Here is a 24,449-nt window from a genome sequence, read left to right on the forward strand (position 1 = left end):
TCTTTGTCATTCAGGAGTCCGAGAAAGCTTTGACTATTTCAGCATGCTGGGAGTTGTAGTTTAGTAACAACTGAAGCTGCAATGCTTGTGAATAACTGTGTTAGAGCAATCTTGCCTCCAGCTGTTTTAAAACTACAGCTCCCAGCATGTCCACACATCCTTTATCTGTAGTTTTGCATACACAATAGAAATCTCCTATACTGGATACCGGTATGCTTTACGGCCGGTATCCAGTATGCTGTAAAATCTAGACTAGTCTGTCTGGCTAAAAGACAGGCGACCCCTAGTGGTGGCTATTTTGAGCTTGAATTTCAGGTGAAAATTTAAATTTTTTGTGTATATTTTTTGTGTATATTGTGAAATGTCATATTATAATGAGTCCTGCAATATATGAAAAGTTTTTCACAATGACAGTGCCTCTTTAACTAGACTATAGAATAGTCTAGTGAAGATCTAGTGCACCATGTGTGCAGCAGTTCTAGGTGACAGTTGCACTTTAATTCAGCTATTCTTACAGTATATGTGAATGTGGTTAATATGGTTGTCTTTCCAGACTCCTAAGAAGCATAACTGAAAGTAACATGTGCTGCTCTGATATTGTTACCTAAATATATACAACCACGCCCCCTCGTGATGTCACGCCACGCCCCCTCCGTTCATGTCTATGGGAAGGCGTCACGAGGGGGCATGGCCGTGATGTTACTACAGCGACTGCCCCCTCCAAGTGTTCTGAACAGGATGTACAGAACACTGGGGTACGGGAGTACCCCCTTTAAACGTTTGCAGTCAGGATTATTATCATCATTTTCTACTGTTTTATTTCTGGCCAGCGTATCAGATCTGCTTGTACTTAGGGTCCTGCAGCTCCAAACCGCAGACTGCAGTGTTTGAGGCATCTGAAGATTGTGTAGGGAACAGTATTGGAAAATACTAAATCTTTTTTTTATTGTACTTCGTGCGTGTATTGGGTTTTTGCAGAGGAAAGACAATGGTATTTAGAGGCTCTCTACTGTTTTAGCCCCCAGACCAAAAAAATACCCACTTCTGTAGTGTTTTTTTTTTTTATTGCAGTGATGCCGTTCTGAGTTCTTGTTCATTGATGTGTATATAGTGCCTTAAATTTATATTCCATTTTTTGCTACAGATTAGGGATCGACCGATTATCGTTTTGGCTGATATTATCGGCCGATATTCACGATCTTGGACATTATCAGTATCGGCAATTACCTTGCCGATATGCCGATAATTTCCCGCCTCCCCGCCCCGCCTCCCCTGTGCCATTGCCTCCCCCGTGCCATTGCCTCCCCCATCCCTGGTTTTATGATTACTTGTTCCTGCGGTCCGCACTACTTCTGGCACCTGCGGCATCCTGCGCGCTATGCTGCGCAGTGCAATGACGAGTGACGTTCTCAACACGACGTCACCGTCAGTGCGCACAGTGACAGCTCAGGACGCCGCTGGAGCCAGAAGTAGCGTGGACCCCGGGTACAGGTAATTATAAAACCGGGGATAGGGGAGGCAATGGGGCAGCGGCGGCAGTGGTGGTTGGACTCAGGACCGGCAGGGGGAGAGAAGCAGGTGGCGGCGGTCTCTGTTCCCACAAAAGCCGCTGCAGTTCATTGATTTAAAGCGCCCGCTTTAAATCATTGATCTGCAGCGGTTTCTGCGGGGCCGGGTGAGTGGCGGGAAATAGCCGATAACTTATACCGGAATATCGATATAAGTTATCGGCTATCGGCCGGAAAGGTCACAGATTATCGGTATCGGTCGATCCCTACTACAGATATTAGAAGCCACTGGCTACATACCAACAATGCAGCATGTCAATAGAAATGACTAGATTCAAGAGGTACTCCACTGGCCAATGTTCGGAACATTTAGTTCCGAACTCTGTGTGCGCTGCGGGGGGTCGACCACACCCCCGCGTGGCAGGCACCCCCTCCCATAGACTTGCATTCAGGGGGCGTTGTCTGACGGCACGAGGGGCGTGGATAGACTCTTGTTGTGATGTTGGTTAGATATGCCCCCCACCAGTCATCACATTGAAGGGCAATGGCCCCAACATTATTTATCTTGGCAAACTCGTGTACCTGTACATGCAGCAGTGTCTGTTACTGCACTTCAGCTTCACATTTTGCAATACCAGACAAAGCACTATCTACAAATAAGACAATGTGCCTGGATAAACCTGCTGTGAACTCCCACCAGTCACACACTGAAGGCCTATCCTAATGATAGACATACCTCCTCCAACTTCATAGGTGTCAAAGGTCTCTTCTGGGCTCATGGACAACAACAATGGTAAAGATCAAACTGAAACTTTATTGTAACTGCACCTACAGACGCATTTCGATAAGTTCTCTTCATCAGGTACAAAGAAACATCCTTTGAAACCGGTATGAAGTTGGAGGGGCAATGTGTTTCATTGAGACTGTGCTGGCAGCAGTGATATTAGTGAAACCCTGTGTCTCCAATTGCACACCCAACTTTGATGAGTGTTTTTGACGCCATTGTTCCTTTGGTTATCAGATTTATTTTTCTATGGAGAGCTTTTTTTTTTGGGGGGGGGGTTGGTGCGGAAATGTGCACTCCCATTGGAATGCTCAAAAACGTTAGTTCCACGTAGGTCTCTGAAAACCGATTGAGTTTTCCACTCCATTTTTATTTCACGTCAGAATGTTTCCACATTCATTTCCTCACTACTATAATAATCCAGTTTTCTCCACTGCAGTGTGTAGGGAACGCAGCCACTGGGTGCACATCCTGTGTCAGCTCAGCGCGTCTGGAATTTATCTCCCTGTCTGCTGAGCAGGGAACACAGTAAGGTGATAAGAGACGGATATTAAACAGACAGCAGTGCTGCCTCCTCCTTCATATACTATTTCAGGGAAGGGGAGCCCCCTCTCATTCACAGCTGATGTGATCACCCAGCCCAGATAGAAGTAAATAGAACTCCTCTGAAGCAATGCGAACAGCATGGGATTTCTTAATAAGTCTCTCGCTGCTGGAAACCATACACTAAAGCCATTTTACACGTATAATACCCTTATACTCTGTCATAGTAGCTCAAGGTAGTGGCCGTATATTAGGTATTGACTGGACTACTAAAGTAAACTGCTTGAAAGTCTGATCCAATGCTTTTCTTTTTCCAGGCCAATGGGGAAATGTATTAATCAGCACCAGTGGCTCAGATGCCCAAATGTTGCTCATTTCAAGACTTAAGGGTACGTTCACACGAGCGCATTTTCGCAGCATATTTCGCTGCGGATCCGCTGGTGAAGGCCCGCTCTATGCTTTCTTTACATGTGCCTGCTTGTGGTGGCAATCCGCCGCTATGAGCAGACACACTGTGATGTGAGAGTCGCAGTATACTCGCACATGGCGGGAGCTCTCTGCCTAGCTCAGAGCAGGGAGAGCTGGCGCGATGTGCGAGTATGCCGCGCACATCGCTGCAGTGTGTCTGCTCATAGCGGCGTATTGCAGCTACTAGCAGGCACATGTAAAGAAAGCATAGAGCGGGCCTTCACCAGCGGATCCGCAGCGTAAAATACGCTGTAAATCTGCTCGTGTGAACATACCCTAAATTACGTTTCTCAAGCAAAATTGCCATTTTTATGTGACATTTTGAGCATGTATGCGGCCTGCGCCAAAGGGGTGTGAGGGATGAAGGAGGCTAGATGGCAACTCAGCCTTGGGACTTTTGGGCCGACTTGCAACCCCAAAAGTTTTACAAACATACCCAAGCTCCTAGCTGGCTTATATTTATGGCTCAGGTACAAAGGCAGCCACGGCTTGTGCCTTTTAGTAAATTCAGCGGACCGAAAATGAGCGGAGCTTTGCTAAGGTGCGACATACAAACACATTACAGTTAGTAAATCTTCCTTCATGAGTGTTGAAGTTGCAAGTCTTTACTACTGACAAATTCTGAGGCCAATAGTGGGGATATATTAGGATCAAGCCTCTTATCTCAAGGGTAGTGTTCTTGCTTGTTGTGATTTTGCTCTGGATCCGGCAGAAATAATCCTAGGATACGCAAACTCTAGTAATTTTTTTTAACAAAATGAACTGTCACCAGTTTCATAAGAAAATCGTGATTTCAGAGATTTAATTTCCGCAATCCAATAATACAGATAATTACTGACGTTTCGGTCCAAACTGGACCTTCCCCAGAGATCAGAATTTCTGCGGAGGCTTCAGCCCACCAAAAAAGAGAGTGCCTTATATTATCTCTACATGTCCCCAGTTTCATGTTACCTAAACCACAGGGAGTGTGAAACAGGGACAGGCTCCCTCTGTACAGTGCTATATGATTCTCTTTGAAACACTTTAGTGTTTTTGAGCAATTGCAGGATTAGGTGAGTATAGCTCCCTACCCTGGGAACTACTTATGGGGCTAGCAGGAGAGACTTGCAAACATCATATCCTCACCATCTCTGCGGGCAGGAACACCTCCCGGGAATGGCAAGGAAGAAGATTTTACTATAAATAAACACATTGCCATGCATTACATGTGGTAAAATCTCATGACAGGTTCCCTTTAAGTCATTGAGGCAGTTCCTGGCTTCTCCCTACCCTTCTAGTCCTGATTGGTCATTGCCTCCCTATACCAAGACATAGTTGTACCCACTTATATGTGCATCCTGGCGTGCCCATATAGCTAGAATACTCCCATAAAACTGTCACTGTGTTTCGCTATGATAGTACCTACATAACAGAGCCAGCCATAGTGACCCCATTAGCAGGGCTGGTGTAAGGATTTTTGCCACCCTAAGCGAAAGCTAATTTTTCTGCCCCTTGATCCTGCCCATTGGCTCCACCCTTTGACACACCCCACCTTACTACTGGGACGACACACTGTAACAAACCTCCTTCTCATGTAATCTCCTTACTACTGGGGTGACACACTGTAACAAACCTCCTCCTCATGTAATCTCCTTACTACTTGGGTGACACACTGTAACAAACCCCTCCTCATGTAATCTCCTTACTACTGGGGTGACACACTGTAACAAACCTCCTCCTCACGTAATCTCCTTATTACTGGGGTGACACACTGTAACAAACCTCCTCCTCATGTAATCTCCTTACTACTGGGGTGACACACTGTAACAAACCTCCTCCTCATGTAATTATTTTACTACTGGGGTGACACACTGTAACAAACCTCCTCCTCATGTAATTATTTTACTACTGGGGTGACATGGTGGGGCTGGCTGGGCAGGTGCTTCTGGTGAGCCAGGGCTTTGGATGCTATCTGGCTACTAACTTTCTTTCAGCGTGCAGAACGGCGCCCCCGACAAGAGGGCGCTCTAGGTGGTTGCCTGTTTTGCCTATAGACAGAACCAGCCCTGCCCATTAGAAACAATCGGACCATCACAACAGTCATGTAATGCATGATGTGAGTTCTGGTCGATAAGCAGTAAAACTTCTTTATTTTATAGGAATAGTTTAGCTTTTTTTTCCTATTTTCTCCAATGTTTTCGCTTTTCTTCTAATTCCATGTTGAAGAAGTTTTAATGGCTCCTCGTGATTCAATTTATCTTTTATTTTAATATTATTTCCGTTTAAAGTCTGAGCCATTAACATCTGTTTTTAAAACTTGGCATAGATCTTGTCATGTTGATTCATCTTGCCCCTTAAAAGGAAAAGATCTCTGAAATAAAGGAAAAAACCAGAATGTGTTATTAACCACTGCTTTCCTATATCTGCAAGCTGGATTCAATCAAACTGATTGTATCAATATATTCCATATATTCTTTACACATGTGATGCCTTTATGGCTGCTCACGTTCCAGAAGCTTCATGGCTTTTGTAAAACGTTACAAAATCAAACATGTTTACTTTATAGTATAGCTGTTCCGTAAAATACTCTAGTGATGTCTTGGACAGTCTGGTTTAGAGTAGACAACCCCATTTTTTTAGAGCTGCTTCCTACCATTTCAGGTGACATTTAAGGATAAGCTGTCCTGTGTGTGTACATGAGGAGTAGCATTATTTTTAACCATTATATAACTTGTATAGGGTATTTTTCCGCAGATTGCTGCTCTGCATGCTTCATCTCTAGTTTGCAGTTCTCCTAGAGCTGGTGGGAGGAGTTCTCTCATCCCCCCCCCTCCATAGACTTATATTTCTTTACTATATATATATATATATATATATATATATATATATACCAACTGGCTCCAGAAAGTTAAACAGATTTGTAAATTACTTCTATTAAAAAAGTCTTAATCCTTTCATTATTTATGAGCTTCTGAAGTTAGAGTTGTTCTTTTCTGTCTAAGTGCTCTCTGCTGACACCTGTCTCGGGAACCGCCCAGTTTAGAAGCAAATCCCCATAGCAAACCTCTTCTAAACTGGACGGTTCCCGAGACACGTGTCATCAGAGAGGACTTAGACAGAAAAGAACAACCTTAACTTCAGAAGCTCATAAGTACTGAAAGGATTAAGATTTTTTAATGGAAGTAATTTACAAATCTGTTTAACTTTCTGGAGCCAGTTGATGTATTAAACTGTATATAACTCCTTTAAATGATTTTCAGAGTAGAAGTTTTGAGTAGCAGGAGGGTGTGTGTGTGTGTTTGTGGAGAAAGAAGCATTTTTGTCAAATGAGATATGTTAGAAAGTTTCTTATATTTGCTTGTACTATTTATCTATGCAAAGTTTGTTCAAAGGACAGTGCCTATTTACCTGTTTTAACTTCTGTCATATGGTATTGTCAGACAGGGTAGCATTGGAGGTGATGTGGGACCTGACAGCTTTTCTTATGGCTATAGAGAGATGCAGCAGGCAAAGATTTTTGCTCTGGCAGATCTCCAGCATCCATTGGATATCCTAAACAGCCTTTATTTAATAGCTACTGTAAGATGTACATTTTCCCTACAGTTACTAACAATGGCATAACTATATCATTGCGTCGTTTTAGTTGTCTGGCGTACAAGAGCAGCACAATTATATTAGCTTGGTTGGAGAGGAATTAATTGGCCGTTGAACTTAAAGGGGTACTCCACTGCCCCAGCGTCCAGAACATTTTGTTCCGAACGCTGGGTGAGGGCTGTGGGGGTCGTGACGTCACTGCCACGCCCCCCGTGATGTCATGCAACGCCCCCTCAGTGCAAGTCTATGGGAGGGGGCGTGGCAGTCGCTGCTTCTCTCTGCTGTGTCCCGCTGTGAGAGAACAGCAGCGGTGATGGCAGTAAGCTCCACCCCGTGCCCCAAGCAGGGTTCCCAGAGCGGAGCTAACGGAGAAGATTACCGGAGATCCCCACCACGGAACGGGAGAAGGCGAGTACAGTTATCGTCAGTGTCACCTGTACTATGTGTCGGTACCAACAGGTTAGTGCAGGTGACAATGCTGACAGATTTCCTTTAAGGAGTTCACTTAGATCATTTTGTTATCTCCTTTGACAAGTTTAAAGATAATACTCTGATTGAAATGTGACTGAGACAATGGATATAGTGACCTTCGTATACTAATTTCTCAGTCTCTATTCTAGAGTAGGTAATAAGCATGATAACAAGTACAGTGGTCCCTCAACATACAATGGTATTCCGTTCCAAACGGACCATCGTTTGTTGAAACCATTGCATGTTGAGGGATCCGTGCAATGTAAAGTATAGGACAGTGGTCTACAACCTGCGGACCTCCAGATGTTGCAAAACTACAACACCCAGCATGCCCGGACAGCCAACGGCTGTCCGGGCATGCTGGGTGTTGTAGTTTTGCAACATCTGGAGGTCCGCAGGTTGAAGACCACTGTTAGAGGAAGTTGTACTCACCTGTCCCCGCCGCTCCGGACCGTCACTGCTCGTCACCGATGCCCTGGATGTCGCCGTCCATCGCTGTCGCCGCTTCCCCGAGGTGTCCCCGACGCTCCGGCAAGGCCTCTGCTTCCCCGGCATCCGCGCGCTCCGTCGCCGCCATCACGTTGTTACGCACGCCGCTCCTATTGGATGACGGGACAGCGTGCGCAGCAACGAGATGATGTCGATGGAGAGCGCAGACGATGCAGGGGATCCCAAAGAGGACGCGCCGGAGCCCCGAGGACAGGTGAGTGACCATCACCGGAGCTCACAGGGCACCGTAAACGGCGATCTGGCGGCAGCTGAAGCAGTCTGAGCTGCCGGATAGCCGTTTATGCGATGGCCCCAACATACAAAAGCATCGTATGTTGATGCTGCCTTCAACATGTGATGGCCTCTGAGAGACCATCGCATGTTGAAATGATCGTATGTCGGGGCCATCGTAGGTCGAGGGGTCACTGTATAGGGAGGATGTATCTCTTGTTTTGTAACTTGTACATGTATAAAATTTATAAGAAAAAACATTTGTTAAAAAAAAAGAGTTGCACAATAATGCGCAAGACTCATGTTGTGAATTTTAATTTTTTTTACTCTTTAACATTTGTGCCACTCACCACAAGCAAGTGGGGATTTGAAGGAGGGGGCGTGGTCTTCCATACCTGGCAGATTTCCTGTAATTCCAGAATATGGGGGAAAATTTTATACAGGACAGCTTGTAGTGGCATAGATTTTAGCGGAGACATTGAAAGACGCAGCATTTTTTATTAAGAGACATGTGTACCTTAAAGGGGTTATCCAGGAAAAAACTTTTTTATATATATCAACTGGCTCCAGAAAGTTAAACAGATTTGTAAATTACTTCTATTAAAAAATCTTAATCCTTTCAGTACTTATAAGCTTCTGAAGTTAAGGTTGTTCTTTTCTGTCTAAGTGCTCTCTGATGACGTGTCTCAGTTTAGAAGCAAATCCCCATAGCAGACCCCTTCTAAACTGGGCGGTTCCCGAGACACGTGTCATCAGAGAGCATTTAGACAGTAAAGAACAACCTTAACTTCAGAAGCTCATAAGTACTGAAAGGATTAAGATTTTTTAATAGAAGTAATTTACAAATCTGTTTAACTTTCTGGAGCCAGTTGATATATATAAAAAAAGTTTTTCCCTGGATAACCCCTTTAAAAAGAGACACTTAGGAGTATTGCCGCATATTTATTGTCAAGACTGGAGTATATAGGTTCCTCCCACTTCATTTACCCGATGACTGGAAGGGGATCCAATGAAAAGACCTGCACTGACTTTCAGTTTTTTGGTGACAAATAATCTTTTGCCTATGCCATAAGAAACAACATGGTTTTGGTAAAGCCATAGTTAGAGTAAAATCTCTACAGACCATACCGCAACCATCTGTGCCCACACTAGACGTGGTAATCATTTACTCTGTATTCACTTAGCCCGTGGCTACAGCAAAACGCTATTGTCATCCCTTGTCACCTAATTTAAGCCTCTTTGTCTATTTTAGCAAATTAAATCTAACAAGGTGTCACCGTACAAGCCAAATATTGATGTTCGTTTCTTATATACCGGCATTCACGGGAATACGGCTGATCAGCCAACATTTGAAGAAGCTGCCAAGGAGTCCTAAGGGGTAGTGGAAAAGTAATTCTCAAGACTTAATCCTCTCTGGAGTCGAATGACACATAAATAAATCTCTCTTTGCCTTTCACATTGTTTTAACTCTTCTGCCTTTGCTTCTTCCTTCTCCGTTGGCAATCCTTCCCTCTATTTTGTTTTGTTGTTTTTCGCTTTTCTTTTGTCCTTCACTAATGCCAAGGTCTGTTACGGAGAAAACACATGAGACATCATGTGAGAACCCTGAAGCATATGATGTCTTTTCTATATCCATAATGTCCTCTTATTTATGGTAATACCTCTAGAGTGTTTGCTTATACATTGCTATGCTAGAATGAGACACCTATCCTAACCAGTTCTGACTATGTAGTTTCCCTTGACTGTTCAAGCATTCACAATACTCTATCTAGGCAACTACCGTTCTTTTCTGCCTTATTAATCCTTCTCAATGTCGCCCATGTCAGTGCTATAGACTTTAGATGGTTTAGCAGACTACCATAACCTTAAGAGTCCATTCAGACTGTATGTTCCAGGGAGACATTCTGTGCGCACCAGACACTGACTTAACCCCTTAATGACTCAGCCCATTTTCACCTTAAAGGAGTACTCCGCAGCGCTGGTACTTAAAAAAAAAAGTTTACCTCATCTGATAGCTCTTTCAAAGACCTTTCCAATGATACCTCATTTGTCAAATTTGGCCCAGCCATTCTCTTGTAATTGCCACCTGTATCAGTAAGCAGCCATGTCATAAAGACTACATTTCCCATGACTCCCTGCGCCAGCTTCCTGTTAGCTGCTGCTCTCTCCCCCTCCCCCCCCCCCCCAGGAAATTATAATAAATTATAATAAAGTAACACCCACAGCTCCTTCCCTCCTTCCATGTGCCCACTAGCGCAGTGTTTCCCAACCAGGGTGCCTCCAGCTGTTGCAAGACTACAACTCCCAGCATGCCCGGACAGCCGAAGGCTGTCCGGGATGCTGGGAGTTGTAGTTTTGCAACAGCCGGAGGGTCCACAGCTGGGAGACCACTGTCTTACACATGTATCCATGTTACAGCAGGGCTATAGAGTTTGGGGTGACCCCACAAAGCTGCTTCACTACAGACTCCCTAAAGTTAAAGGGGCTCCCCCATTACAACACACACTATATATAATGCATTCCTGCAAACAGTGCCCATGCTGCCCCCAGTTCTGCAAAGTAACTCACTGCTCCTTGCACTGGGCACCCCAACCTCAGAGAGTAGTGCCCCCCAGGGTCCAGACTGTGCCCCCTCCTCACCTGGCACACCTGCCCTTTCTCCCCTGCAGGGGGCTCCTCTCTCTCCCACTCACACACAACTAGTGAAAGTTTTGCCGGTGGCCGAGCATGCTGCCAGTGCCGCCCTCCCCCTGGTCTGTAGTGTCACTCACCCCGGAGACTGAGGGATGATGCCTGTTGTCACCGCCGCCTCCAATTGTGGCTCCTCCGCCGTCCTCCTCCTCCCGGACCCCGAGTCCGCGCAGCTGTAATGCCGGAGAACACACAGGCACGCCCCTGAGGCTTCCGGGCGGGGCGGATCATATACAGGGGGTGCTGGAGCGGTGTACAGTATATAGAAGTACATTCTATGTAGCGCAGGCGCAGCACTACGCAAATAGTGTAGGGCTAACGTAGGCAGCAATAGGAGCCTAGCATTAGCCCTACGCTACATGCGTAGTACTGCGCATGCGCAGAATAAATTAACTTTGGGGGAGTAGCCGACTCCGGGCGTCATCAGAAGACCCAGCTTCCGGACGGAGAGAAAAGCGAGGAGAAGACCGGGAAGAAGACCATATGGAAAGGTGAGTATATTAGAATGTTATATAACTTTGCCTCATGCTACAATTCCCCTATAAAAGGTTAGCTCTGGAGTACTCCTTTAAGGACGCAGACAATTTTATTTTTGCGTTTTGGTTCTTTCCTCCTCGCTTTCTAAAATTCATAACTTTTATATTTCCATTCCCAGACCCATATGAGGGCTTGTTTTTTGCGTGACCAGTTGTAGTTGTACTTTGTAACGACATCACTCATTTTACCCTAAAATGTATGGTAAACCCCCCCAAAAAAATTTTTGTGTAAGGAAATTTAATACGAAAATCATAATTTAGCAAATTTGGGGGGTTTCTTTTTTGCGCTGTACACTTTAGGGTAAAAAATACATGTTTTCTTTATTCTCTGGGTTAAAATGATACCCATGTTTACATACATTTCTATTATTGTACTGCTTTTAAAAAATCTCAAACTTTTTTATTTTTTTACGAAATCAGTATGTTTAAAATTGCCCTATTTTGACCACCTCTAACCTACTTATTTTTCCGTATTCAGAATGTGTCATTTTGTGCCATGATCTGTAGTTTGTTTTAGTACCAGATTTGCGTATATTTCACTTTTTGAACTCTTTTTATGAAAAAAAATAGCAGTTTGATGTGACAAAAAAGCAGAAATGTTTGATTTAAAAAAAATATTTTTTACATGTTCGCCGTAGCGGATCGTTAACATTTTATTTTTATACTTCGGACATTTACACATGCAACGATACCAAATATGTTTATTATTTATTGTTTTCTTTATGCTTTTATGTATTAAAGGGGTAGTCCAGTGCTGAAAAACGTATCCCCTATCCTAAGGATAGGGGATAAGTTACAGATCGCGGGGGGTCCAACCGCTGGGGCCCCCTGCGATCTCCTGTATTGGGCCCCCGGCTCGGACCCTCCGCGATCTGAAACGTATCCCCTATCCTTAGGATAGGGGATATGTTTTTCAGCACTAGATATCTCCTTTAATATGGGGGAAAAGGGTGATTTAAAACTTTATTGGGGGAAGGGATTTTTCTAATTTTTTTACACTTTTTTTTAAACACTTTTTTAGTCCCCATAGGGGACTATTTATAGCTAGCAATCATTAGATTGCTAATACTGTTCAATGCTATGCATAGGGCATAGCACTGATCAGTATTATCGGTGATCTTCTGCTCTGGTCTGCTGAAAGGCAGATCAGTGCAGAAGACCCCGGGAGATGGACGGAGGCAGGTGAGGGGACCGCCATCTTGGCTGATCTGATCCCCGCGGCAATGCCGCGGGCGATCAGGTCAGCCATTATAAGTGCCGCACTGCCGCAGATGCTGTGATCTGTATTGATCACGGCACCTGAGGGGTTAATGGCAGACATCAGTGAGATTGCTGATGTCCGCCATTACCGGCGGGTTCCCCGGCTGCTGACAGCCGGCGGGTTCCGCGGCTGCTGACAGCCGGCGGGACCCGCCGGGAAAGCAGCGAGTTCAGCTCCTGCGCTCGTATCACAGCCGCACCGTAAATGTACGGCGTTATGCTTAGAGGTGCTATGCTGCACCATACATTTACGGAGCATGTCCTTAAGGGGTTAATGGCCCTCATTTACTATTGCAAACCCGACATGTTTTGTCGGGTTGTGCGCCAGATCCTGCGCCAGAATTTGTGCCAGAATTTGCGCCAGAATTGAAGAAACCCTGACTAACTCTCCATTTTGCTAAGAAAAGCCGAAAAAGGGGCATGGCCGTCGTTAAATGGGGGCATGGTCACCGAAAAGGGGAGTGTTCCCGACATTTTCACAAAAATCCAACATATTTACTAAGGTTTCCACAGAAAATGTGGTGGATTTCCGCTGAGGAAAACCCTACAGATCCGAGCATGTGTAAAAAGCAAAATGTAGGGAAAGTGGAAAATGTAGGGAAACCTTGGAAAATAAATTGTAGGGAATTAAAACCCACAAAGAAACCTGCACAACACTCTTAGTAAATAAGGGCCAATAAGTTGGAGCTAGGACTACTCGCACATGCGCCGTCTCCATTGACAGCAATGTATGTTTAGTCTGGAATTAGAATTTTCTCTGGGGAAATTCTGCCGTATGCACAGTGCCGAAGAATCCCATTGAAAACAATGGGAGGCTGCTGCACTGGAATTTTCCCGCTGGATATTGCTTGGAAATTCCTCCGTGTTGGCCCTTACAGAGCATTTGCACTCTAAGGAGCTTCCTAAAGTAAATTAATTGTTGAATTTCCTTTGTGGATTCAGTTCCAATGGACATGTTCATTCTCGAAGCAGAAAACAATCCTAGTCAAGACCTCCCATTGACATCAATGAGGCTTTGATTCCAGCAGGATTCCAGGCAGATTTTGAGGCAGAATCCACAGGGAAATTCTGTTGTTATCTGCCTCAAAATACTTAGGGCCCTTTCACAGAGTGGAATTTCCTAGTGGAATCCAGATTAAAAATTCAGCTAGGAAATTCTATATCAAGCAGCGGCCGCCCATATCAGTCGGCACTAGGACCAATTGGACATGCGCTGTTTCCATTGACACTATGCATTTCCCAGCAGATTCTGCTTAAAGAATTGACTTGGTCATTCTTTTTGCAGAATCCAGATTGCAGAATTTCCTCTGCGAAATATCTGCCGTCTGAATGGGACAGCAGAAATCCCATTAACCACAACGTTAACTTCCTGTAGCTGAATTTTTTAACTGGAATATCTGCCCTGAAAACCTGGACGGACATTCTGCAAATAGCGGTTCCACCAAAGAACTTTTCTCTGGATTTTCGACGTGTGCATGGGGCAGCAGAATGCCATTGAAAAATATTGTGATTCTGTTGCAATGGAATTTCCTAGCTGAATTTTTGCCACCAGATTCCGCTCGGAAATTCCATTGTGTGAACATGTTTTTCAGGTTTTTATGTTTTTCATGACAGATTTCTTTGTCATTTCCTCAGTGTGAACAGATCGCAGATCCACCGAGTAATTTAAACAAGGAATTTCCTTGGCGTGCACGGGCCCTTACTGCACCACGCAAGTGCAAAAATTCTGTAGACAAAATGAATTCAGTAGTGTATTTTTGTCCACAACATCTCTATATAATCACTCCTATGTAGCTGCATTGCTCTGGACCAGGTAGAAGTAGAGGCCAATCTTTTATCATTTCTAATCCCAAGAATTTTTATTGTGCACTAATGGCTTCAGAGAGGACAAAACATCACTGACATTTGACAGGAGGGTCAGGAATATATCACTGGTTGTTGACACCAGGATAAGAGCCATATCACCGGCACATGGCGCCTAGATGGCGGCAGGCACTTGATGCTACAATCAGCATTAGGGAGCTGGGCATAATATTGATGCTACTTTTTAACACATATTCCTTGGTTGTTTGAGAATATAATATTCTCGATTATTTGGAAAAGTACAGTAAAAACAACTGCAATCCATTACCCCAGGTGCAGACTTTGGCACAAAAAGAATGGGCCCTACTGGGCATCCAGATATGTGTTTTAACCATCAAACAATGAAGCTTTATTGATTGCTCAAAGAAACAGCCAAAATCAGCACATAAAAATATAAACAGAAGGTTCGAAAACCTCAGAACAACAGTAACAAGTAGGTCACAAAAAAAAAAAAAAGGTAAGTATCAACAAGAGAGATCCATGCAGATAAAATACATGAAGCAGAAATAGCCATACAACGTAAGACAGGAATACCAAATTATCCATACACAGCAGAAAAAACCACCCCAACTCCCCTCCCCCAACCCACTGTCCAACACCCCCCCCCCCCACCTCCCACCATCCCGAATATCAGTACAAGGAGAAACTATGCGTCATATTAGGGCAGTGTGGGGAAGTAAGCCAAGGCTCCCATACCAAGTTAAATCTATCTACCAAGTCTTCACGGTTTGCCGCCAACTTTTCATATAACATAATGGCATTGATTCTATCTATCACCACCGAGAGAGATAGGACAGGCTGTTTCCGCCAGATATGTGTTTTATTTGGATAAATCTTTTTTTATATAATTCTTGTAAAAATTTGATTTTTTTGGGATATTATTCTGACCCATGACAATGGGTACAGTAGGGACGGTCACCTACTCTCACTATACCACTGCTGTTTTGTAGAACTATAGGGTTTGGCATTTTGGAAAAACATTGAAGATACAGAAAAACATTGGCTACTTTTACTCGTAGCATAGGTCAGGTCCTGAGAGAAGCCATCGAGCAAGACAAAGCTGCCTGCTCTGTTGAGTTCCATTAAATTGGAGGAAGACAAATGGCAACGACTGTGAAGATTTATTGTTGATGACAGCCGGAGACATTAGGAGAAATTAAAGTGAGCAAATATAGAACCTCAGTATACGCAGAGACATCTCCACTGCAAGGGCAGAGGACGGTAGTTTCCAGGTTTCTATACAGTTTATTATGTAATTTACTGATCTCAATATTGTGTCATCATACTCCAGATATACAGGGAATGGTATTGATGCTATAAAAGGATGTAAAATGCCCCATAGATATATAGTTAAATAGTATGGAAAAGTGACAGGGCAGACATTCAGCTGCAATTTTTTACTTTACATCTAATTTTGAGCTAAATATGCAGTATCTGCTGTAAGTGAGCCCCCCCCCCCCTCCATAATTTGTAAATATTTTATTCTATCCTTTCTTGTGAAAAAACTGAAGAAATGACACTATGCTACAATGTACAGTAGTGAGTGCACAGCCTGTATACTGTAACAGTGTTTAAAGGGGCTATAGCTATAAAAATAGCGGCAACAATATGCCCATGTGATCTATGTGCATTCTGTGTCGCAAAATACGCCAACCATAAAGTGCTAGTGCAAAGAATCCAAATGTAAGACTACGAATGAATAACCCCCTACCTACAATAATGCTATGCACTGGCTATATAATGTATACGAAAGGACCTAGGAACTAAATAATACAAGTAAAGATAAATAAGAGGGGGACACCCTGCAAACCATAGTGAACCGAACTCCACACGTTTCGCTGTTCACTTGAGCAGCTTTCTCAGGAGTGACGATGCAACAATAAACCCTGTGTAGTATATATGCAGTTTAATAGGAAATTATAATCACCTGTACATAAGATGCGTGCCATGTGTCAACCTTTTGTAGTGGATGTGGCATGCACAGGTTGTCTTCTTCCCCTCTGGTATGGCTTTCCTAATGCAGCCCACATTTCCCATCATGCATCTGACAAAGGGGGAGGAGTCTAATCACTACCCTTGCTCTAAGCATTATCTAGGTAGAGCAGTTACTTGTGATTGTAGGTCAAATCATTTTCTCCTCATGGCAAAATGCTAAAAGATGTATTTTTAATACGTAAACCTATCTAAATAGCACAGTGTGAACTGACGCAAATCCCCTTATGAGGGGCTAGACTCCAGCATCTGCATCTAATTTCACTCCACCCCCCTCTCTCTGCAAAGCCAGTGGATTCTTGGGAAAATTAGGCATGGTGAGAAAAGCATTTGAATAGGGGAAATACAAATCAACATAGCTAAAAAAAAAAACAACTATGCTTGAACTATACAAGAACCTCTACTTTATTCTCTAATAAAAGCCTATGGGGGGAGATTTATCAAAACCTGTGCAGAGGAAGAGTGGTGCAGTTGCCCATAGCAACCAATCAGATTGCTTCTTTCATTTTCCACAGGCCTCTAAAGAGGCCTGTGGAAAATGAAAGAAGCAATCTGATTGGTTGCTATGGGCAACTGCACCACTCTTCCTCTGCACAGGTTTTGATAAATCTCCCCCATGGGGCTTTTATAGAAGCAAAAATCGAAAGTGCTTCTTTACACTCTTGTTACTGACTTCCATTTAGTTCTAGTGGCCATTTATATAGGTCGGGGCAAATAAGAGCAGGGCAGGGCTCATATTAACTCATTATGTATCAAAGTCGTTTTGGCAGTAGATTCATGGTACACAATCCCGCATTTTTCTGTCGCTTCCGGTGAGCCTTTCCCCTGTAGTATTTTTTTTTACAAAGGATCCTTTCTATGCGGTACACAGGGCTGTCGCCACTAAAGAGACCAAACTTGGTAAAGATTCTTATTTTCACTCTGGGAAGGTAGAGTTACATTTTGAACGTTTCAGGCTGTTTTTACCAGTTCCAGGAATAGTTATGCACATGCTTTTACATTTTTCCCACTAAGTTTCTAGTGTTTAAAATAAAACAGATTCCTTTTTATAGCAATGATAGTTCTTTTAATAGCAGGTGCTCATTTATATGTGTGTTCTATATATATATATATATCTGTCTAGTGAAGGCTTGGTATTCAGTAAATGAGGTACAGTAGATGTGTTTACGACTTCATAAAAGTCTTAGCAGATGACTATAGAATATACTGACGTGCCATAATGGTTACAACCTATGGAATGTAGAGGCTTGTCTCACACTATCGTTGTGCCCCCTTTAAAGGGGTACTCCACCCCTAGACATCTTATCCCCTATCCAAAGGATAGGGTATAAGATGTCTGATCGCGGGGGTCCTGCCGCTGGGGACCCCAGCAATATAGCACGCAGCACCCACCTGTATCTGCTTCCGTGACGTCACGACTCCGCCCCCGTGCGATGTCCCGCCCCCTCAATGCAAGTCTATGGGAGGGGGCGTGACAGCTGTCACGCCCCCTCCCATAGGCTTGCATTGAGGGGGCGGAGCGTGACGTCACACGGAGGCTGAGCCGTGATGTCACAATGCTCCGGCGCGCCGTGATCGACAGTAATCAGACCCGGAGCGAACACGCTTCCGGGAGTAATTTTAACGGGGTGCGGCGTGCAAGATCACGGGGGTCCCCAGCGGTGGGACCCCCGTGATCAGGCATCTTATCCCTATCCTTTAGATAGACACCCACCAAGTAGAGCAGCACTCCAAAAATCAGAAAAATGGAGATGAGGTGCAAGCTGTATGGGAGCCCGGGTTAGAGGATCCACTTCACATAAATTTTCAAGAAGCAGCAGCACACAAGCGAAAATCGTGTCAAAAGGTGAAGGTTTATTCCATCAAACCAGTGAACAGAGCTTGATAACGGTGACGTGAGGTCACAGAAACGTTACTCGCAACTCTGTTCACTGGTTTGATGGAATTAACCTTCACCTTTTGACACGATTTTCGCTTGTGTGCTGCTGCTTCTTGAAAATTTATCCTTTAGATAGGAGATAAGATGTTTAAGCGCTGGAGTACCCCTTTAAGAACGGGCTTCAAACTCTCTCTTTTTTCTTTGAGTTTGACGGACGTCAATTTGATGGGGCGTAACAGGCCACAGCTGGTCCCGATGGACCCCATTATAGTCAACGGGCTCTGTCTGGCACCGCTGTTTTTCCGCGGCAGTAGCGGGAGAAAAAGACGACGCAAGCAGTATTTTTTCTTCCACTGTTCTCCCCGGCGGCCCCAATGGCCGTCACACTAACGGAATTGTGAAAGGGGCCTAAGTTGCCTCCTTTTATATGTGGCTAGCCCATTGCTTTTAGCAGAAATGTCTTTATCTAGCTAGATTATAGAAACAAACAAAATTGTATTACTGAGAGTGTTAACAGCAACTGAGGCGGAACGCAGTAATACAGTTTTGTTTGTTTCTATAATCTAGCTAGATAAAGACATTTCTGCTGAAAGCAATGGGCTAGCCACATATAATATCCATTGAACGTCATTTGAGGTCAACTCACCTTCTCTTCTCCCACCAGTCCTCCTTTGTTATATAGCTGTAACAACCACTGATAGATGTACAGTGCCATAGTGAGACGTAGGGACGATACCGATTATCTGTCAACTTTCAGACCGATAGCCGATAACTTATACCGATAATCTGGTATAAGTTATCGGCTATTGCAACCCCCCCCCCCCCCCGGCGGGGCAGAAGCCGTTGCAGATCAATGATTTAAAGCTGGCGCTTTAAATGAATGAACTGCAGCGGCTTTTGCCGGGCCAGAGACCGCCGCCGCCGCTTGCTTCTCTCCCCCTGCCTGTCCTTGGGCCCTGATTCTAGCCACCACAGTTGCCCCATCGCCTCCCCCCCCATCCTTTACCCACATACCGCCGCCGCCCCCCCATCCTCTGTCCACATACCGCCGCCGCCCCATCGTCTCCCCCCATCCCCGGTGTTATAATTACCTGATCCTGGGGTCCGCGATACTTCTGGCTCCGTCGGTGTCTTGAGCTGTCACTGTGCGCACTGACGGTGACGTCGCGTTGGGGACGTCACTCGTCATTGTGTAGTGCAGCGCGCAGCACGGACCACGGGAACAGGTAATTATAACACCGGGGATGGGGGGAGGCGATGGGGTGGTGGCGGTATGTGGGCAGAGGATGGGGGGGAGGCGATGGGGCGGCGGCGGCGGTATGTGGGCAGAGGAAGGGGGGGGTAAGGCGATGGAGCAGGGCGGCGGTATGTGGGCAGACGATGGGGGGGGGCAATGGGGCAGCGGCGGCGACAGTCGTCTCTGGCCGGGGGCGGGGCATTATCGGCATATCGGCAAGGTAATTGCCGATACCGATAATGTCCAAAATCGTGATTATCGGCCGATAATATCAGCCAAACCGATAATCGGTCGATCCCTAGTGAGAAGTACCTAGTGTGTTCTCTTATACAACACGATTATGGCCAATATCGCCCACATATCTAATAGAGGAATGACAGTGGGACGGAATTTCCCAAATCTTACCAAGCCTATCCTTAGGAGAACAACATTGCCTTCGCCAGAGACAATATTGTTCTCCTAACAACATAATAGCTTCGGGCAATGTCAGTGATCCTACGATACACCATACACCATGGTGGGTTACTGACATTGCCCGAAGCTATTAGTTTCTGTTATCATACACAGAGGATATAGGGAATCCCCATTGGTATACATACTGGGGTATATAGAGGATCTACTTGTAGAAGGCATGAACACCTACAGATGTTACAGCAGAGACCGCAGATTGTCTATTAGCATAATGATGACAGACATAAAGCACTGCACTACAGTGATGGAGCAGTGTATTCTGTAAACCATCAGAACATTGCTGGGAAAATTCCCTTTATGGGACTGGTTAAAAATATTGTTTAATAAAATAATGTAATAATTTGCCTGTAACCAACGCCATTGTGATGTTTTACAACAATTAGGTTGTGATGATCTTGAGACAGCTCTTAGCTTTTAACCATCATGAGATATGTCTTGTGTGATATCTTGTCAATGAGACCATTTTGTAGCCATCATTCGGGACTGAACAAGATGATATTAATTTACACTAACAAGGGGCTGGATTGCTTTTTAATTACTGATAGATTTCTGCTGTTGTCTTGGATTTCCATGGCTTTTTTTTGCTCTTCCTTTTTTTTTCATGTGTTCAGTACTTTTCCCCTGTATTATTTCACATTAATACACATAATTTGTGAGCTTATTTGTTTTGGATTCTGTATTTATGGATTACTTTGGTTGTTACCAACATCTGGTGAACATTTCATGTCTATAGCATCTTTCGGAAATACATTTAGTAAGAAAAATGGTGAGGTGTTCAATACTTATTTCACCCGCTGTATATACAGTATATTACTTTCTAATCCTGCAGCCCCTTTCCTTCTAGGCCTATTTGTTCAGACCCCAAAATATTACATATTAAAGGGGTATTCCAGTGAAAAACTATATTTTTCATATCGACTGGCTCCAGAAAGTTAAACAGATTTGTAAATGACTTCTATTAAAAAATCTTAATCCTACCAGTACTATCAGCTGCTGAAGTTGAGTTGTTCCGACAACAGTGATCTCTGCTGACACCTTGGTCTGTCTCAGGAACTGCACAGAGCAGGAGAGGTTTGCTATGCAGATTTTCTCCTACTGTGGACAGTTCCTGAGACAGACAGAGGTGTCAGCAGAGAGCACTGTTGTCAGACAGAAAAGAACAACTCAACTTCAGCAGCTGATAAGTACTGAAAGGATTAATATATTTTTAATAGAAGTATTTTACAATTCTGTTTAACTTTTTTTTTTTTTTTCCACCGAAACACCCCTTTAATACATTTCTGTTATGAGCATATTGGAGTAGGCCTCATTAGTCACTGTTCCCTGCCAAATCACATTATATTGCTCATGGATATGATTCCTTTAAAGGGGTATTCCAGGAAAAAACTTTTTTTTTTAATATCAACTGGCTCCAGAAACTTAAACAGATTTATAAATTACTTCTATTAAAAAATCTTAATCTTTTCAATAATTATCAGCTGCTGAAGTTCAGTTTTATTTTCTATCTGGCAACAGTGCTCTCTGCTGACCTCTCTGCTTGTCTCGGGAGCTGCGCAGAGTAGAAGAGGTTTGCTATGGGGATTTGCTTCTACTCCCGAGTTCCCGAGACACGTGTCATCAGAGAGAACTTAGACAGAAAAGAACAACTCAACTTCAGCACCTCATAAGTACTGAAAGGATTAAGATTTTTTTAATAGAAGTAATTTACAAATCTGTTTAACTTTTTGGAGCCAGTTGAGATATATAAAAAGTTTTTTCTTTAATGCTATTGATAATGTGCTATAAACAATAGTGTAGAGAACTCCTTCTTGCCATAGTAATAAACCTCTTTTCCTATGCCCATTACATACTGTATGTGTCCCTTGAGCAGAACGGCATACACTATAACAGTGCCGGCACATTACATCATGTCTTAAATCGCATTTGTTCTTCGCTCTGCTGGGCCTCAGTCCCGTGTGGAACTTTTTAGTTCTTTTTTTTTTTTTTTCCCCTTCTTCTAAAAGTACATTGTTTATGTAATCCTAAAATCAAGCTTTCTGTCACAGCCGTGTATAAACAGCGTGTAATGAGAGCGCAGCCTGAGCTCACTCCATCAGGGAAGTCAGAAGAAAACAAGACACGGCATGAAAAAGATTGGATATTGCTGCCTGGCCGAAACCTGTCAACACGGGAGAGTGCACTATATATTGTACCATGTACGTACTGGTGAATATAGACGTGACTATAATCATTCATAACAGTGGTCTCAAACTGTGGCCCCCCAGATGTTGCAAAACTTCAACTCCCAGCATGCCCGGACAGCCGTTGGCTGTCCGGGCATGCTGGGAGTTGAAGTTTTGCAACATCTGGAGGGCTACAGTTTGAGACCACTGATTTAGCTGGTCTTCAGCCGGGTCAGCACTATTAGCCATGGACCAATATGAAAGCTGCATAAGGGTGCATGCACACCATGTTTTTGCAATACAGTTCCCATATCAGGTTTTTGATGAAAAACGGATCCCTCAAAACCTGACTAAATTGTATCAAAACGTGTGTACAAATGTTAACCCATATACAGTTGAAAACCGTATACGGTTTGAAAAATAAACGTATACGTTTTTAACTTTTCACTCCATTTTGAATAAAGTTTCACTTGTTTGATTGAAATTCCAAGAAAAAAAACTGTGCAAAGTCGAAAACCGTATGGTGAAAACCTGATGGAACCGTACGCACATACAGTTCTGTACGGTTCCCATTGACTCCCATGTTAAAAAAAAAAAAACGTATACGGTTTAATACAGTTTTTCACCCGAACCAAGAAACGTGGTAGACTACAGTTTTGGGTACGGGTAAAGAAAATGGACAAAACCGTATAAGACGCAAAACGGACTAAACCGGATGATGCGTTTGACATACGGTTTACAATGTTAAGTCAATGCATACAGTTCTCTATATGGTTCCGTATACGGGAACTGTATTGCAAAAACGTGGTGTGCATGCACCCTAATGCTGGGTTCACATCACGTTTTCTCCCATACAGGAGCACAAACGGCAGGGAGGAGCTAAAACCTCGCGCTCCCGTATGCCTTTCTATGCGCTCCTGTATGTCATTCATTTCAATGAGCCGGCCGGAGTGAAACGTTCGGTCCGGTCGGCTCATTTTTGCTCTGTATGCGCTTTTTCCCCAAACCTAAAACCGTGGTCAACCACAATTTTAGGTCCGGTTGTAAAAGCGCATACGGTGCAAAAATGAGCCGACCGAACTGAACGTTTCACTCCGTCCGGCTCATTGAAATGAATGACATACAGGAGCGCATAGAAAGGCATACGGGAGCGCAAGGTTTTAGCTTTCCCCTGCCGTATGCGCTCCCCTCCCGTTATAGGAGAAAACGGGATGTGAACCAGCCCTTAGGCTGGGTTCACATCACGTTTTTGCCATACTGTTTTCAATCCGTTTTTCTAAAGGAAACCGTATGGCAAAAAACGGATGGAACAGTATGGGAAAAAGTAAACTTTATGCGTTTTTAAACTGTATACTGTTTTTAAAAGTGCATACAGTTCCATCCGTTTTTATAAAAATTAAAAAAAAAACATAAGTTTTTGATAATTTTGTCCATTTTTAATGGGAGGGGTGTTGGGTGGGGACTTTAGGATGCAAATGTGCATGTGCAAAGTAAAAACCGTATACAGTTTCCCGTATGGAACTGTATACATGTGCGTTTCCCATTGACGTGCATGATAAAAAAATAAAAAAACGTATACGGTTGCAGTACGGTTTTTAAACCGGAGTCAAAACGTAATACGGACTATTTTATTTGACAGCCAATACGGGATGCTCTTTCGCAAGTTGTCAGTTGTAGCTCCTGTGCCCCAATCCAAAAACTATCACTTGGTAGTCATAGCCAGCCTCACGTACAGCCAAAATTTCCACAGAGATCCACAGCAAAATTTGTATGAGTTGATTTCGTTGTGATTTTTACCAATTGCAATGCAAAGGGTGAAATGCTCTTCAAATCTGGAAAAAAAATCTGCAGTTGTAAAGAAAATTGCTGTGCATTGTTTTTATATAACATTTTCATGCTGTGCTATTTTATTTTTCTATGGCAGAAGCTTGTACATTGTATGTATATAATTTGTGTGCTCTTTACATGACTTTGTTTATATGGAGCTGCTGGCATGATGCACATGACTTGAAGTCCTGGGTGTTTTCGGCTGAAGACATTATGTCGCATCCCCTGCATGGCCAAGTTGGGTTGCCTGTATGGCATTGGCCTCTTCCTTAAGTGGCAGAGATCGAGCCTTGCCTGCTGGTGAAGAACCGCTATTCTGAACAAAGCTGGTTTCCAATTTCTTCATAGCTACCAATAGAAATCCCAGTGGGGTCTTTTCTTTTTGACTTTTTTTTTTCTGTCGGACCACAGTGCTCTCTGCTGACACCTCTGTCCATGTCAGGAGCTGCCCAGAGCAGGAGAGG

The 24,449-nt window shown here is 43.8% G+C and overlaps 1 protein-coding gene and 1 long non-coding RNA gene across 5 annotated transcripts in view; one reads left to right on the forward strand and one right to left on the reverse strand.

The window, feature by feature from the left end:
* The window catches only part of ARHGEF25 (Rho guanine nucleotide exchange factor 25), a 360,287-nt gene that overhangs the window by 215,841 nt on the left and 119,997 nt on the right, over nucleotides 1-24,449 (forward strand). The window lies entirely within an intron of this gene.
* Nucleotides 5,448-16,720, reverse strand: LOC130358790 (uncharacterized). The gene is made up of 3 exons (XR_008889650.1): nucleotides 16,345-16,720; nucleotides 9,350-9,633; nucleotides 5,448-5,653 (listed from the first exon to the last, which is right to left on the reverse strand). It is a non-coding gene; the product is annotated as an uncharacterized LOC130358790 (long non-coding RNA).

Source organism: Hyla sarda, chromosome 2 (assembly GCF_029499605.1).
Source record: "Hyla sarda isolate aHylSar1 chromosome 2, aHylSar1.hap1, whole genome shotgun sequence".
Lineage (NCBI taxonomy): Eukaryota > Metazoa > Chordata > Amphibia > Anura > Hylidae > Hyla > Hyla sarda.